The sequence below is a fragment of the Lethenteron reissneri genome, unplaced genomic scaffold (genome assembly GCF_015708825.2).
Source record: "Lethenteron reissneri isolate LAM-NWPU_2019-01 unplaced genomic scaffold, ASM1570882v1 scaffold_1630, whole genome shotgun sequence".
Lineage (NCBI taxonomy): Eukaryota > Metazoa > Chordata > Hyperoartia > Petromyzontiformes > Petromyzontidae > Lethenteron > Lethenteron reissneri.
Window position 1 is genome coordinate 2,017,396 of NW_026891367.1, and position 10,470 is coordinate 2,027,865.

Here is a 10,470-nt window from a genome sequence, read left to right on the forward strand (position 1 = left end):
CGTGTCTTTGTGTGTGTCTGTTTGTGTGTGTGTCTGTGTGTGTGTCTGTCTATTTGTGTGTGTCTATGTGTGTGTGTGTGTCTGTGTGTGTGTCTGTGTGTGTGTGTCTATGTCTGTGTGTGTGTGTCTGTGTGTGTGTCTGTGTGTGTGTCTGTGTGTGTGTCTTTGTGTGTGTCTATGTGTGTGTCTATGTGTGTGTGTCTATGTGTGTGTGTGTCTGTGTGCGTGTCTTTGTGTGTGTCTGTGTGTGTGTCTGTGTGTCTGTGTGTGTGTGTGTGTGTGCGTGTCTGTGTGTCTGTCTATCTGTGTCTGTGTGTGTGTGTCTCTGTGTGTGTGTCGGTGTGTGTGTCTCTGTGTGTGTGATGTCTCGGTGTGTGTGTGTGTCTGGTGTCTATGTGTGTGTGTCTCTCTATGTGTGTGTGTCTGTGTGTGTGTCTCTGTGTGTGTCTCTGTGTCTCTCCCCGTGTCTAAGTGGGAGAGAGAAAGTCGTCGAGGTTACTGCGGGTCAATGTCTCCTAGAGACCTTTGGCTTGTACGAGCACATGGACAACATCCCTGCACTCAGACACACACAGAGAGACAAAGAGACACACACACACATGCACTCAGACACACACACACACAGCACACTGCACCCAGACAGACACACAATAGACACACACACAGACACATGCACTTCAGGACACACACACACATAGAGACGCATAGACACACACACACAGAGACATGCACTCCGACACACACACACAGACACACACACACACACACATGCTCTCGACACACGCAGGAGAGACAAAGACACAAACACACAGAGACACATGCACTCAGACACACACAACAGAGACACACACACACAGAACATGCACCAACACACACACACACACACCACATGCTCTCAGACACACGCAGAGAGACAAAGACACAACACACAGAGACACATGCACTCAGACACACACACAGAGAGACACACACACACAGAGACATGCACTCAGACACACATAGATAGACAAAGACACACACACAGACACATGCACTCAGACACACACAGAGAGACAAAGACACAAACACACAGAGACACATGCACTCAGGACACACACACACCCAGACAAAGAGACACACACACAGACACATGCACTCAGACCACACAGATAGACAAGACACACACACACAGACACATGCACTCCGACACACACAGAGAGACAAAGACACAAACACACAGAGACACATGCACTCAGACACACACACAGAGAGACAAAGAGACACACGCACACACAAAGATGACGATACTTATGTCGCCCAGGTAGCCTCCAGCAGGGCTGTAGGGGCAAGTGCGTGGGTGAGTGAGTGGGTGAGTGAGTGAGTGAGTGGGTGAGTGAGTGGGTGAGTGAGTGGGTGAGTGAGTGAGTGAGTGGGTGAGTGAGTGGGTGGGTGAGTGAGTGGGTGGGTGGTGAGTGAGTGATGCGTGGGTGAGTGGGTGAGTGAGTGGGTGATGGGTGGGTGGGGGTGGGTGAGTGGGTGAGTGAGTGGGTGAGTGGGTGAGTGAGTGGTGAGTGGGTGAGTGGGTGGGTGGGTGGGTGAGTGAGTGGGTGAGTGTGGTGGGTGAGGGTGACTGAGTTTGTGGGGGTGGTGAGTGAGTGATGGGTGGGTGGGTGAGTGGGTGGGTGGTGAGTGGGTGAGTGAGTGGGTGGGTGAGTGAGTGGTGAGTGAGTGGGTGGGTGAGTGATGGGTGGGTGGGTGGGTGATGAGTGAGTGGGTGGGTGGGTGGGTGAGTGGGTGGGTGGGTGAGTGAGTGCGTGGTGAGTGAGTGGGTGAGTGGGGGTGTGAGTGAGTGAGTGGGTGGGTAGGTGGTGGGTGGGTGGTGGGTGGTGGGTGGGTGAGTGGGTGAGTGAGTGGGTGGGTGGGTGGGTGGGTGGGTGGGTGAGTGAGTGGGTGTGGGTGGGTGTGGGTGAGTGAGTGAGTGAGTGGGTGGGTGGGTGTGTGAGTGGGTGGGTGGGTGGGTGAGTGAGTGGGTGGGGTGGGTGGGGTGGGTGAGTGAGTGGGTGAGTGGGTGAGTGAGTGGGTGAGTGAGTGAGTTTTGGGTGAGTGAGTGGGTGGGTGGGTGGGTGTGTGGGTGGGTGAGTGAGTGGGTGGGTGGGTGAGTGGGTGGGTGGGTGAGTGAGTGGGTGGGTGAGTGAGTGGGTGAGTGGTGAGTGAGTGAGTGAATGAGTGAGTGAGAGTGTCAGTGAGTGGGTGAGTGAGTGGGTGGGTGGGTGGGTGGGTGGGTGAGTGAGTGGGTGGTGGGTGGGTGAGTGAGTGGGTGGGTGGGTGGTGAGTGGGTGGGTGAGGAGTGGGTGAGTGGGTGAGTGAGTGGGTGAGTGAGTGGGTGGGTGAGTGGGTGGGTGAGTGGGTGAGTGGGTGGGTGGGTGAGTGATAGAGTGAGTGGGTGGGTGGGTGGGGTGAGTGGGTGAGTGTGTGGGTCAGTGAGGTGAGTGAATGAGTGAGTGTGTCAGTGAGTGGGTGAGTGGGTGGGTGAGTGAGTGAGCAGGTGAGTGGCTGAGTGAGTGGGTGAGTGGGTGAATGAGTGGGTGAGTGGGTGAGTGAGTGGGTGAGTGGGTGGGTGGGTGAGTGGGTGAGTGAGTGAGTGGGGTGAGTGAGTGGGGTGAGTGTGGTGAGTGAGTGGGTGAGTGAGTGGGTGAAGTGAGTGGGTGAGTGGGTGAGTGAGTGGGTGAGTGGGTGAGTGAGTGAGTGAGTGAGTGAGGGTGGGTGAGTGGGTGAGTGAGTGAGTGGGTGAGTGGGTGAGTGAGTGGGTGAGTGAGTGAGTGGGTGAGTGGGTGAGTGAGTGGGTGAGTGAGTGAGTGGGTGAGTGGGTGGGTGGGTGGGAGAGTGAGTGGGTGGGTGGGTGAGTGGGTCAGTGAGGTGAGTGAATGAGTGAGTGAGTGTGTCAGTGAGTGGGGTGAGTGAGTGGGTGAGTGAGTGAGTGGGTGAGTGAGTGGGTGAGTGAGTGAGTGGGTGGGGAGTGAGTGGGTCAGTGAGTGAGTGAATGAGTGAGTGAGTGTGTCTGTGAGTGGGTGAGTGAGTGGGTGAGTGAGTGAGTTGGTGAGTGAGCTGGTGATTGAGTGAGCTGGTGAGTGAGCATCTCACCCGCTATGAAGGTGAGTGAGTGAGTGAGTGGGTGAGTGAGCTGGTGAGTGCGTGAGTGAGCTGGTGAGTAAGTTTCTCACCCGCCATGAAGGTGAGTGAGTGAGTGGCTGAGTGAGTGAGCTGGTGAGTGAGTGAGCTGGTGAGTGAGTCAGCTGGTGAGTGAGTGGCTGAGTGAATGAGTGAGCTGGTGAGTGAGTGAGCAGGTGAGTGAGTGAGTGAGCTCGTGAGTGAGTGAGTTGGTGAGTGAGTGAGTGAGCTGGTGAGTGAGTGAGTAGTGATTGTGAGTGAGTGAGCTAGTGAGTGAGTGAGCTGGTGAGTGAGCTGGTGAGTGAGTGAGTTGGTGAGTGAGTGAGTGAGCTGGTGAGTGAGTGAGGTGGTGAGTGAGTGAGCTAGTGAGTGAGTGAGCTGGTGAGTGAACTGGTGAGTTGTCTCACCCGCCATGAAGGTGAGTGAGTGAGGTTGGTGTGTGAGTGAGTGAGTGGGTGAGGTGAGGTGAGTGAGTGAGTGGGTGAGTGAGTGAGTGAGTGGGTGAGTGAGTGAGTGAGTGGGTGAGTGAGTGAGTGAGTGGGTGAGTGAGTGACTGGGTGAGTGAGTGAGTGGGTGAGTGAGTGAGTGGGGTGAGTGGGTGAGTGAGTGGTTTACCCGCCATGAAGGTGAGTGAGTGGTGAGCTGGTGAGTGAGCTGGTGAGTGAGCTGGTGAGTGAGTGTCTTATCTGCCATGAAGGTGAGTGAACTGGTGAGTGAGTGGTGAGTGGGTGAGTGAGTGAGCTGGTGAGTGAGTGAGTTGGTGAGTGAGTGAGTGAGTGGGTGAGTGGGTGAGTGAGTGGGTGAGTGAGTGAAGTGGGTGAGTGAGTGGTGAGCTGGTGAGTGAGTGAGTGGAGTGGGTGAGTGAGTGAGTACGTGGTTTACCCGCCATGAAGGTGAGTGAGTGAGTGGGTGAGTGAGTGAGTGAGTGAGTGGAGGGTGTGAGTGAGTGAGTGGTAGTGAGTGGGTGAGTGAGCTGGTGAGTGAGTGGGTGAGTGAGTGAGTACGTGGTTTACCCGCCATGAAGGTGAGTGAGTGAGTGAGTGGTGAGTGGGTGAGTGAGTGGAGTTGGTGAGTGAGTAGGTGAGTGTGGTGAGTGGTGGTGAGTGAGTGAGTTGGTGAGTGAGTGATGGGTGAGTGGGTGAGTGAGCTGGTGAGTGAGTGGTGAGTGGGTGAGTGAGTGAGTTTGGTATGAGTGTGAGTGAGCTGGTGGAGTGAGTGGTGAGTGGTGAGTGATGAGTTGGTGAGTGAGGGGTGGTGAGTGAGTGGTGAGTGAGTGAGCTGGGAGTGAGCTATGACTGGTGAGCGAGTAGGTGAGTGAGTGAGTGAGTGAGCTGGTGAGTGAGTGAGTACGTGGTTTACCCGCCATGAAGGTGAGTGAGTGGTTGGTGAGTGAGTGGGTGAGTGAGTGGGTGAGTGAGTGAGTGGGTGAGTGAGTGAGTGGGTGAGTGAGTGGTGATTGTGAGCTGGTGAGTGAGTGGGTGAGTGAGTGAGTACGTGGTTTACCGCCATGAAGGTGAGTGAGTGAGTGGGTGAGTGAGTGGGTGAGTCATGGGTGAGTGAGTGAGTGGGTGAGCTGGTGAGCGAGCTGGTGAGTGAGTGAGTGGAGTGTCTCACCCGCCATGAAGGTGAGTGAGTGAGTGGGTGAGTGAGTGGGTGATGGGTGCGTGGATGAGTTGCTGATGGAGTGGCTGAGTGGAGTGAGTGAGTGGGTGAGTGAGTGAGTGAGTTGGTGAGTGAGTGAGTGGGTGAGTGAGTGGTTGGTGAGTGAGTGAGTGGGTGAGTGGGGTGAGTGAGCTGGTGAGTGAGTGGTGAGTGGGTGAGTGAGTGATTTGGTGAGTGAGTGGTGAGTGGGTGAGTGAGTGAGCTGGTGAGTGAGCTAGTGAGCTGGTGAGTTAGTGGGTGAGTGAGTGAGCTGGTGATTGAGTGAGTACGTGGTTTACCCGCCATGAAGGTGAGTGAGTGAGTTGGTGAGTGAGTGGGTGAGTGAGTGGGGTGAGTGAGTGAGTGGGTGAGTGAGTGAGTGAGCTGGTGAGTGAGTGGGTGAGTGAGTGAGTACGTGGTTTACCCGCCATGAAGGTGAGTGAGTGGTGAGTGAGTGGGTGAGTGAGTGGGTGAGTGAATGAGTGGGTGAGTGAGTGAGTGAGCTGGTGAGCTGGTGAGTGAGTGTCTCACCCGCCATGAAGGGTGAGTGAGTGAGTGGGTGAGTGAGTGGGTGAGTGAGTAAGTGGCTGAGTGAGTGAGTGGCTGAGTGAGTGAGTGAATAGGAGAGTGAGTGAGTGAGTACATAGTTTACGTGGTTTACCCGCCATGAAGGTGAGTGAGTGAGTTGGTGAGTGAGTGAGTGGGTGAGTGAGTGAGTGAGTGGGTGAGTGAGTGAGTGAGTACGTGGTTTACCCGCCATGAAGGTGAGTGAGTGAGTTGGTGAGTGAGCTGGTGAGTGAGTGGCTGAGTGAGTGAGTGAGTTGGTGAGTGAGTGAGTGAGTGGGTGAGTGGGTGAGTGAATGAGTGAGCTGGTGAGTGAGTGAGCTGGTGAGTGAGTGAGTGAGCTGGTGAGTGAGTGAGTTGGTGAGTGAGTGAGTGAGTACGTGATTTACCCGCCATGAAGGTGAGCATTAGCGCGGCCCAGCTGATGAAGTACGACCATGAGAACCTCCAGTCGGTGAAGCGCTTAGCATGGACGTTGGCGGCACTCGCAGAATAGACGGCCAAGGCCAGAGCCACCAGCAGGGCTGGGGGGGATGGGGAGGGGGGAGGGGGGAGAGGGGGGGGGGGCGGGAGGGAGGAGGGGGGAGGGGAGAGGTGAGTCTATGGGCAGTGTTGAGTCTTTGGTGCAGTGTTGAGTCTGTGGTGCAGTGTTGAGTCTTTGGTGCAGTGTTGAGTCTACGGTGCAGTGTTGAGTCTATGGTGCAGTGTTGAGTCTATGGTGCAGTGTTGAGTCTGTGGTGCAGTGTTGAGTCTTTGGTGCAGTGTTGAGTCTACGGTGCAGTGTTGAGTCTATGGTGCAGTGTTGAGTCTGTGGGTGACAGTGCTGAGTCTGTGGGTCTCAGTGCTGAGTTTGTGGGTCTCAGCGTTGAGTCTGTGGGTCTCAATGTTGAGTCTGTGGGTCTCAGTGCTGAGTCTGTGGGTCTCAGCGCTGAGTCTATGGGTCTCAGTGTTGAGTCTGTGGGTTTCAGTGCTGAGTCTGTGGGTCTCAGTGTTGAGTCTATGGGCAGTGTTGAGTCTATGGGGCAGTGTTGAGTCTATGGGTCTCAGGGTTGAGTCTATATTGCAGTGTTGAGTCTATGGTGCAGTGTTGAGTCTATGGTGCAGTGTTGAGTCTATGGTGCAGTGTTGAGTCTATGGGTGGCAGTGTTGAGTCTATGGTGCAGTGTTGAGTCTATGGTGCAGTGTTGAGTCTGTGGGTGACAGTGCTGAGTCTGTGGGTCTCAGTGCTGAGTTTGTGGGTCTCAGCGTTGAGTCTGTGGGTCTCAATGTTGAGTCTGTGGGTCTCAGTGCTGAGTCTGTGGGTCTCAGCGCTGAGTCTATGGGTCTCAGTGTTGAGTCTGTGGGTTTCAGTGTTGAGTCTGTGGGTCTCAGTGTTGAGTCTGTGGTGCAGTGTTGAGTCTATGGGGCAGTGTTGAGTCTATGGGTCTCAGTGTTGAGTCTATGAGCAGTGTTGAGTCTATGGGGCAGTGTTGAGTCTGTGGGTCTCAGTGTTGAGTCTGTGGTGCAGTGTTGAGTCTATGGTGCAGTGTTGAGTCTATGGTGCAGTGTTGAGTCTATGGTGCAGTGTTGAGTCTATGGTGCAGTGTTGAGTCTTTGGTGCAGTGTTGAGTCTGTGGGTCTCAGTGTTGAGTCTGTGGTGCAGTGTTGAGTCTATGGTGCAGTGTTGAGTCTATGGGGCAGTGTTGAGTCTATGGGTCTCAGTGTTGAGTCTATATTGCAGTGTTGAGTCTATGGTGCAGTGTTGAGTCTATGGTGCAGTGTTGAGTCTATGGTGCAGTGTTGAGTCTATGGGTGGCAGTGTTGAGTCTATGGTGCAGTGTTGAGTCTGTGGGTGACAGTGCTGAGTCTGTGGGTCTCAGTGCTGAGTTTGTGGGTCTCAGTGTTGAGTTTGTGGGTCTCAGTGTTGAGTCTGTGGGTCTCAATGCTGAGTCTGTGGGTCTCAGTGCTGAGTCTATGGGTCTCAGTGTTGAGTCTGTGGGGCCTCAGTGCGGATCTGGGTGAGGGCTCAGTGCTGAGGCTCTGGGTCTCAGTGGCTGAGTCATGTGGTCTCAGTGTTGAGTCGGTGGGTCCTCATGCTGAGTCTGTGGGTCTCAGTGCTGAGTCTGTGGGTCTCAGTGTTGAGTCTGTGGGTCTCAGTGTTGAGTCTGTGGGTCTCAGTGTTGAGTCTGTGGGTCTCAGTGCTGAGTCTGTGGGTCTCAGTGTTGAGTCTGTGGGTCTCAGTGTTGAGTCTGTGGGTTTCAGCGCTGTGTCTGTGGGTCTCAGTGTTGAGTCTGTGGGTCTCAGTGTTGAGTCTGTGGGTCTCAGTGTTGAGTCTGTGGGTCTCAGTGCTGAGTCTGTGGGTCTCAGTGTTGAGTCTGTGGGTCTCAGTGTTGAGTCTGTGGGTTTCAGCGCTGTGTCTGTGGGTCTCAGTGTTGAGTCTGTGGGTCTCAGTGTTGAGTCTGTGGGTCTCAGTGTTGAGTCTGTGGGTCTCAGTGTTGAGTCTGTGGGTCTCAGTGCTGAGTCTGTGGGTCTCAGTGCTGAGTCTGTGGGTCTCAGTGTTGAGTCTGTGGGTCTCAGTGTTGAGTCTGTGGGTCTCAGTGTTGAGTCTGTGGTGCAGTGTTGAGTCTATGGTGCAGTGTTGAGTCTATGGTGCAGTGTTGAGTCTATGGTGCAGTGTTGAGTCTATGGGGCAGTGTTGAGTCTATGGGTCTCAGTGTTGAGTCTATGCAGTGTTGAGTCTATGGTGCAGTGTTGAGTCTATGGTGCAGTGTTGAGTCTATGGGTGGCAGTGTTGAGTCTATGGTGCAGTGTTGAGTCTGTGGGTGACAGTGCTGAGTCTGTGGGTCTCAGTGCTGAGTTTGTGGGTCTCAGTGTTGAGTTTGTGGGTCTCAGTGTTGAGTTTGTGGGTCTCAGCGTTGAGTCTGTGGGTCTCAATGCTTCGTCTGTGGGTCTCAGTGCTGAGTCTGTGGGTCTCAGCGCTGAGTCTATGGGTCTCAGTGTTGAGTCTGTGGGTTTCAGTGCTGAGTCTGTGAGTCTCAGTGCTGAGTCTGTGGATCTCAGTGTTGAGTCTCTGGGTCTCAGTGCTGAGTCTGTGGGTCTCAGTGCTGAGTCTGTGGGTCTCAGTGTTGAGTCTGTGGGTCTCAGTGTTGAGTCTGTGGGTCTCAGTGTTAAGTCTGTGGGTCTCAGTGCTGAGTCTGTGGGTCTCAGTGCTGAGTCTGTGGGTCTCAGTGTTGAGTCTGTGGGTCTCAGTGTTGAGTCTGTGGGTCTCAGTGCTGAGTCTGTGGTCTCAGTGCTGAGTCTGTGGGTCTCAGTGTTAGTCTGTGGGTCTCAGTGTTAAGTCTGTGGGTCTCAGTGCTGAGTCTGTGGGTCTCAGTGCTGAGTCTGTGGGTCTCAGTGTTGAGTCTGTGGGTCTCAGTGTTGAGTCTCTGGGCCTCAGTGCTGTGTCTGTGGGTCTCAGTGCTGAGTCTGTGGGTCTCAGTGCTGAGTCTGTGGGTCTCAGTGTTAAGTCTGTGGGTCTCAGTGCTGAGTCTGTGGGTCTCAGTGCTGAGTCTGTGGTCTCGTGTTGAGTCTGTGGGTCTCAGTGTTGAGTCTGTGGGTCTCAGTGTGAGTCTGGGTCTCAGTGCTGAGTCTGTGGGTCTCAGTGTTGAGTCTGTGGGTCTCAGTGTTGAGTCTGTGGGTTTCAGCGCTGTGTCTGTGGGTCTCAGTGTTGAGTCTGTGGGTCTCAGTGTTGAGTCTGTGGGTCTCAGTGTTGAGTCTGTGGGTCTCAGTGCTGAGTCTGTGGGTCTCAGTGTTGAGTCTGTGGGTCTCAGTGTTGAGTCTGTGGGTTTCAGCGCTGTCTGTGGGTCTCAGTGTTGAGTCTGTGGGTCTCAGTTGAGTCTGTGGGTCTCAGTGTTGAGTCTGTGGGTCTCAGTGTTGAGTCTGTGGGTCTCAGTGCTGAGTCTGTGGGTCTCAGTGCTGAGTCTGTGGGTCTCAGTGTTGAGTCTGTGGGTCTCAGTGCTGAGTCTGTGGGTCTCAGTGTTGAGTCTGTGGGTCTCAGTGTTGAGTCTGTGGGTTTCAGCGCTGTGTCTGTGGGTCTCAGTGTTGAGTCTGTGGGTCTCAGTGTTGAGTCTGTGGGTCTCAGTGTTGAGTCTGTGGGTCTCAGTGCTGAGTCTGTGGGTCTCAGTGTTGAGTCTGTGGGTCTCAGTGTTGAGTCTGTGGGTTTCAGCGCTGTGTCTGTGGGTCTCAGTGTCGAGTCTGTGGGTCTCAGTGTTGAGTCTGTGGGTCTCAGTGTTGAGTCTGTGGGTCTCAGTGTTGAGTCTGTGGGTCTCAGTGCTGAGTCTGTGGGTCTCAGTGCTGAGTCTGTGGGTCTCAGTGTTGAGTCTGTGGGTCTCAGTGTTGAGTCTGTGGGTCTCAGTGTTGAGTCTGTGGGTCTCAGTGTTGAGTCTGTGGGTCTCAGTGTTGAGTCTGTGGGTCTCAGTGCTGAGTTTGTGGGTCTCAGTGCTGAGTCTGTGAATCTCAGTGCTGAGTCTGTGGGTCTCAGTGCTGAGTCTGTGGGTCTCAGTGCTGAGTCTGTGGGTCTCAGTGTTGAGTCTGTGGGTCTCAGTGTTGAGTCTACGGCTCTCAGTGTTGAGTCTGTGGGTCTCAGTGTTGAGTCTGTGGGTCTCAGTGTTGAGTCTACGGCTCTCAGTGTTGAGTCTGTGGGTCTCAGTGTTGAGTCTGTGGGTCTCAGTGTTGAGTCTACAGATCTCAGCGCTGATTCTGATGGATCTCAGCGCTGAGTCTACGGATCTCAACGCTGAGTCTGTGGTTCTCAGTGTTGAGTCTACAGATCTCAGCGCTGAGTCTACAGATCTCAGCACTGATTCTGATGGATCTCAACGTTGAGTCTACGGATCTCAGCGCTGAGTCTGTGGGTCTCAGCGCTGAGTCTACGCCTCTCATGGCTGTGTCTGTGGCAGTGTTGAGTCTGTGGATCTCCCCAGAGAGATGTCTCAGCAGCACTACCACCACCACCACTGCCCCCCCTCGTGGTTTACCGGCGAGCATGAAGACGAGTCCGCTGAGCCAGGTGCGGTCGAGGCGGTAGAAGGACCTGGCGTTGTTGAAGTGCTGAGTCTGTGGGTCTCAGTGCTGAGTCTGTGGGTCTCAGTGCTGAGTCTG

The 10,470-nt window shown here is 54.4% G+C and overlaps 1 long non-coding RNA gene across 1 annotated transcript; it reads right to left on the reverse strand.

Moving 5' to 3' along the window:
- Positions 1-434: 434 nt before the first annotated feature.
- Positions 435-10,417, reverse strand: LOC133362820 (uncharacterized). Its single transcript, XR_009757536.1, has 3 exons — positions 10,347-10,417; positions 5,742-5,876; positions 435-555 (listed from the first exon to the last, which is right to left on the reverse strand). It is a non-coding gene; the product is annotated as an uncharacterized LOC133362820 (long non-coding RNA).
- Positions 10,418-10,470: the final 53 nt, after the last annotated feature.